We start from the raw sequence: 7,046 nt of genomic DNA, 5'->3' as shown, positions 1-7,046 counted from the left end.
GAGAAAAATATTTTAAAAACTGCACTGTTGATCACACTAGTCTACTTTAATGTTTAACTGAAATGATTTTATTTTGTATAAAATGGCACAGTGTCACACTTGTGGTGTTCCTGTTCAAAAATGACCGGCCATTAAAAAGTTAATGTAGAAGATCACAAAACACATCACTTATATTTTGCAATGCTTTTATTTTGAGAAAAAGGGGTGCACAGTAACACTTGTGCTGTTCCTTGACAAATCTAACCATTGTGACATACAAGAAAGAACACATTAACGCTGTCATATAGAGAACACAAATCAAACACTTCTTTCAGTTTTCCAAATTATGAACTAACCAAAACGACAAACACCAGGTCTCTGTGTAAACTCATGCAAATGACTAACAAAAGCATTTTAAAAAAATTTTATCACTGTGAAAAAGAATGTTTCTTTCAGAAAATAGTTTGTGCGTGTGTGTGTGTGTGTGTGTGTGTGTGTGTGGCATACATGTATCCATGCATGCACATGTCCAATGGCTCTATGTCTGCAAGCACACATATACATATGTGAACATGATAAACATGACAACTAAATTTTTCTCTAATTTTCAGTCTCCCCCATTCACTTTCAATGACCAGGAGCTCGGATAAATGACTCCTACAATTAAACCGTTTGAAAATGAAATACAAAACCAGTCCTAATTGAAAGAAAACAAGTTGATAAAAAGATTGAATCCAATTTTGGGTGATAATATAGCATAACAAGTGATTTATAAGCTATTTTGTGTAGGCTCGTCATTTTTGACCGGGAACACCACAAGTGTGACTCTGTGTCATTTTGTACAAAATAAAAGCATTTCAAAAGAAATGTCCTGGTTAAACATTAAAGTAGACTAGTGTGATCAACAGTGCAATTTATTTTCATATTTTTCTCAATATTGCCAAAATTATTAACCAATAATGCTTTTTTTCACTAAAAAACTGAGGTGCATAAGCTCGGATAAATGACTCCTACAATTAAACTGTTTGAAAATTGAATACAAAACCAGTCCTAATTGAAAGAAAACAAGTTGATAAAAAGATTGAATCCAATTTTTGGGGATAATATAGCATAACGAGGGATTTATAAGCAATTTTGTGTAGGCCTGTCATTTTTGACCGGGAACACCATAGGTGTATGACACAAGGTGAAAAAAACAACACAAAAAAGTAAAAAAATAAAAATAAAAAATGTGGACAAGTTATTATAGTCTCTGTGAACAAAGTCACTAAGTTTCAGTTCAATGCGATAACATTAACTAGTATTTTCAGGAAAAAGAAAATCTTCTCCAGTCAAAAATGACATGAACACCACATGAGGGTTAAGTGCTTCTCAGTGGCCATTTAATCTGGAAACTGCAACAAAACATGAGATTCTGCAGAAACTCATACAACATGCACATAAAACTACCCCAATTTAATCTGTCAATTTTAAGTCCTTTTTAAATACGTTTTCTATTTGTTTGAGTTTGAACTACTTGCTCTTTTAGCCTGTACACGTTACAGTACACAGTCTGTTGAACAGCTGCTGCTTCTTGGAATTAAAATGACTTACGATTGCAGATCACACAGATGACACAAGGTGTTCGCTGGCATCTCAATTGACTGTGCACACCACATTTGGGACAGCACACCTAAAATGAAACAATGGTTGAGTTTCTGCAGCTTATTACAACATCAAGTGTATACTTCTAATTACCTTGTCTTTCATTAGGACACCCCAGCACACTGTGCACTTCATAGCTCTATCTGCACGGGGAAAAACAATTACTAATTTCATTTATGACAAGTATAATTATACAATTGTATATTTTATATACAAGTACCTAAACAGCTAAACAGAGTGTGGCAGAATTGTGCCCTCAGTTGGGGTATCTCCGCTGAGGTATATCCCTCCACCAAAGTTTTGCCGTCAAGCAGGGCCTGAGCAAACTAAAATATAAATTAAGTGTGATTTTTGAAGTGGTCATGAAATGGAGAATCAAAATGTTTTTGACATTTACACATACAATTTGATATTTACATTATGTTTAGTCAGTCAAGTTAAGTGAATACTGTTGATCATCTTATAAGGCCACATACTGTATTATGGTCTGGGTAGATTAGATGGTAAGCAAACAATCAGTTCTTAAAATAAATGTGTTGAATGCAGGATAAATGGGCAGAAATAAAGAAATGAGCAACTTTGACAAGGGTCACGTTGGTTTGGCAAGGCGACTAGGTCAAAGTATCTCTAAAACAACAAGGCTTGTGGGTTTGTCCCGGTCAGTAGTGGTAAGAATTTACCAATAGTGGCCCGAGGAGGGACAAACCATCAACTGGCCACAAAGTGCCATCGATGTATGAGACCAAAAAAGGAAATCCAATCTGGTTCGAGCCAACAGAAGGTCTACTGTGGCACAAGTCACTCAAAATAAAATCAATACATGTCATGTATGTGCAATGTTTTTTGCAATACGATCTAATAATAAGTATTATCTAATAATACTTTTAAAGCAATAATTAAAGCAAAAAATTAAGCAAGCAACAGCAATTGCTATGCTAAAACAAACTTGCAATCATTGTTTTGCGTTGTTTCAGTTTCCTCTGCCTCAGGCTCAAACATATACAACTCTATCACACTGCTTGCCATCTTGAATATCTAAACATGACATGCTGTAAAGGAGGGCGTGAGTGACTATGGTGCGATGAAGTTAGCCAATCACAGCAGTGGCATTTACTTTAATTTCTACAAGACATAACGTCTCTTTTACGTCCGTTTTTTTTTTTTTTCCACAGAGTGAAAATGACGTGACGTGTGGCCAAGTATGGTGACCCATACTTGGAATTTGTGCTCTGCATTTAACCCATCCAAGTGCACACACACACAGTAGTGGGTTTTGTGTAATGGGTTCCCTTGCTCAGGGGTCTCACCTCAGTCGTGGTATTGAGGGTGGAGAAGAGTGCTGGTTATTCACTCAACCCCCCCTACAATCCTTGCCAGACCTTTTTGTTACAAGTCCGACTCTCTAACCGTTAGGCCATGACTGCCTCCCAAAATGAGGATGGGAAATGACCAACACTGGACTTTTTTTGGTGGAAAAAACTTTTAACTTTTGTTTTAAACTAACCTCTGCAAACACAATATAAAAAATGAAATAAAATATAGAGGGAAAAACAAGCCTACCATTAACACATGGACACCACATGAATGTCCGTCCTCCTGCCGTGGATGGGGCACATCAGTCCATGTCCATTTATAGGTGCACCCCTTAGCTGTGGCAAAAGAACTGAAAAATAAAACTATTTTATAATAGTTCTTAGGTATACATTATAATTGTAGTTCTCATATGTTCTTTTGCCATATGCTAGGTCAATTATGGTAGGCAACATTTCACAAATAAACAAAAAACACTAGCAGGACAATTTTGTAGAGTAGTTCTGAGCCATAAACACACTTTTACAATTACATACATTAAGGCAAGGATCTACTAACAAACGAAGGCATATTCTTAACATTTTCTCCCCAATTGTAAATTTACTACCTCCAGTTTTTCAGAATGTCATTTTTTCTTTTCCTCTTCTTCACCAAATGGATCCATGCATGTGATTGCTTGTTTTTTTATGTCACAGAACTACAAAATAAGAACAGACAATTAGGACATTAAGTCATCTCATTATTAATTCTTAAATGTTTTATTTATTTACAGTTTGACATTATTCAACCTCCCAGAGACTGCAATACAGTTTTTATTTAACATTGCTGTTTTTAGTCACTTATTTTTATGGTGGGAAACAAAACTGTATTAAAACACAAAACTTTAGAAATTCTATTAGAAAACATAATTAACTTGAGCTGTTACACATACATTCAGTTAGCCCATGCATGTGCTGAAGTTTGAGTAACATATATGAGCTCTCACAAAAGTTTTATTACTTTAGAAAGTAGAAGAGAGAGGTGACAGAAGCCTCTATAGAGCAAACATTTGGACGTGTAATGACCGTTGAAAAGACGTCCGTCCGACACGTCCCGTCATGGTTGAAAAATAGTTCCAAAATGGAAGTTGAACCGACGTCTTTTCTGGCCGTGAATTCCACGTCTCTTCTGGCCGTGAATTCCACGTCTCTTCAGCGCGTCCCTGGACGTCAGAATTAGTCTTCTTCTGGATGTTTATATGGTGTGTTTATGCATAAGTGTAGGCATATAAGCCTGCATATAAAATAATCATACACTAATTGTGTTAAATCGTAAACAGGCGATTTTGACGTTTACACATCTAAACTTGACAAAGGTTCTAAAAAGGGCCAAAATCGGCCCAGTCATACCAAAACGTCTAGATAGAACACGTTATAATCACGTGTAGATCAAACAACACATTATTTACTTATACATTTAAGTACTTAATATAATTAACTGCATCTGAATATAAGGTTAAGGTCTGATACATGCAATTATGCATAATTTATAGTTATTACAGTAACTACATGTAACAAGGTCACTGTAAAATAAAGTGTTATATTATTAACATTTTAGTTGTTCATTACAAATGATCAAAGATAACGGGATGAACTAAAGTCACAATTTATTTATCACATTTATTTTATGGTTTTAATACAAATTCACCTGGGAAACAGGAAAAATTAACATGTTCATCATGAAACAAATTCAGTTTCATAACTAAATTTAAGGAATTGAGCTGTCACAAATATCTCCCACATCTTTTTCACCCGAAAACTTATTTTTTATAACCCCCACCCCCTGCTCTTCCTGGAGCATGTTTTAGATGTTCAGCTATAGCGCCATCAATTTCCGATTCCGTTGAATTGGTGTTCCACCTCTTAACAGCATCTGAGGGAAGAAAATATGAATGTAAATAGCAAAAAGTTAAACAAGCACTTATTTTGAAAGTGTTTTTATCTATCAAACTAATTGTACAATGCAGTCGAACAAGACTTTTCCCATCCATTTCATGAACACATTAACCTGTGATATGAGTAACATGAGAACATTATATTTTAGTGGATTTCTCTGACACTCTACATGTCACAGTATTGAGAGCTTCTCTGAGATACCAAATGATTGAATGTTTCACCAGGACCACTCCCTCTCCTTAGTCTTCAAAAAGTCTAAAAGTAATGTAGTGACACTGTTATGGAAATAAGATAATTTGTAATTATTTAAATTTGTCTAATTTTTTAACTCTGTGTCATGAATCAACATCTCAGAAAAATGTTATGCATTTCAAAACAAAGTGACGACTTAATTCGTGATGCAGGATGTTGATTTCATACATGTCCACATATGAGAACACCGGGACTAAAACATGTTAATTATGTGTTTGGACATTTCTGATAAAAACAGGTCTTTTAAATAAGACACAAGGAACATACGATGTGTCACAAATTACCTTGTATTATATTATATAAAGGTGTAGCCTTGAATGCAGCCTTTTCCAGCTGGCCACCACCCTGCATGTTGAATTTTGCCATTAAGGCATTTGACATGATTCTGTGAAATAAACGATTCAGTCATAATATTAAAATGCATTGTAAGTACTGTGCAGCTTGCCAATTGCATGCAGTGTTAAAACATACACTTTCACAACCACTCTCTATCATGTAATAAGTGCTCTATCCCTATCCAAAGTTTTTGTGACAAGTAATGACTCATTCATTTCTTACACTAACATTATGTTTTTATATCTTGTTTTAAGTCCTACGAACAACCTGATTTAGCACAGACATTACAACTTCAACACAAAAACAGGCAATTATATAAGTAGATATAGTGTGTGACAGAATTATAGTATTACCAAAGGTTGAGGTTATTATTGTGGATACTGTTACTATTGTCATTTTTTTCTGAAATACGACACAGCAAAACACACAAACAATGCTAGGTAAATACATACCTGTTCATACACAGTCTCTGACTGACATTCGGCCAACTCTGGACAGTTGCTGAACCTAAAAGTGACACCACAATCAAAATAATGTAATAATGTTTTGAAAACTCAAGAGCAAGACAGAATTGACAGCAAACAAAAACAATGGTATCGATATTGGCATTAGATTATCGATAAACAACTACTTGTACCTCTAATAAAAGATTTACAAACTGACTGTTTGCAAACTTTGCTTTGATGAATTTCCCATAAATGGCCTGCGTTTCAAACACCATATAATATTCCTTACTTGCTGATGGCATGGGGTAATTATCTGGTTCCAACTATTTGAAATTGTAAAACACCAAGGCAGGCTCCACTGTCCCCTCGGATTCTGAGCTGCTGTCCTCTTCCGCTAAGGCATCAACTCTTGCCTTTCAACATCTCCACTTTCTTTGATAGTCAGAGGACATGTTTAGCAAATCTGAAATTACAAAATACTTTTAAAGCACTTATTGAAGTCAGCCATGCTCAAATTAATTTACAGATTTCAGTGAATTATTCCTGAGCTCCTCCTACAGTTTTAACATATCACAGTCTTTCATTTCATTTATTTTCAGAAATAAACTTTCAGAATGCTACATCTGAGTAGTACTTTTTAATTTAATCTTTAAACATGTTTAATCAACCGATGTGCTCTTATGTGCTGCATGTCATTGATATCAAAGTACATATATACATTTAACTATTGTTTTTTTTTTTTCCTTTTATAGCTTGACTAATAATAAAGAAATATATATATATATATATATATATATATATGTGTGTGTGTGTGTGTGTGTGTGTGTGTGTGTGTGTGTGTGTCAATGCATATAGTATACTGTCAATGCATATAGTATACTGAATATATAATTTTTCATATATCTCATACAAGTCATTAACACAAACACACTTTAACATTCTGTGATACACATAAAACAACAAATTGAGAATTTAAAAATATTCGAAAGCTGGCTACTTCAACTTTTAATTTTCATAAACTTTTTATTTTGCCACAGATGAGTTTCTTTTTAGGGTTAAAAAAGGCCCTAGCATTAAACATTACCTTTTAGCATACTAGCTAACTTTAGCCCAACTTAATTTAACTTGACAGTGTGCTTATACT

General features: G+C 34.5%; 1 long non-coding RNA gene across 1 annotated transcript; it reads right to left on the bottom strand.

The window, feature by feature from the left end:
* Positions 1 to 4,725: 4,725 nt before the first annotated feature.
* Positions 4,726 to 6,561, bottom strand: LOC141312715 (uncharacterized). Its single transcript, XR_012349261.1, has 4 exons — positions 6,192 to 6,561; positions 5,909 to 5,963; positions 5,405 to 5,505; positions 4,726 to 4,845 (listed from the first exon to the last, which is right to left on the bottom strand). It is a non-coding gene; the product is annotated as an uncharacterized lncRNA (long non-coding RNA).
* Between the last annotated feature and the right edge of the window lie 485 nt (positions 6,562 to 7,046).

The sequence above is a fragment of the Garra rufa genome, unplaced genomic scaffold, assembly GCF_049309525.1.
Source record: "Garra rufa unplaced genomic scaffold, GarRuf1.0 hap1_unplaced_004, whole genome shotgun sequence".
Classification (NCBI taxonomy): Eukaryota; Metazoa; Chordata; class Actinopteri; order Cypriniformes; family Cyprinidae; genus Garra; species Garra rufa.
This window is presented reverse-complemented; position numbering and strand designations above follow the sequence as displayed.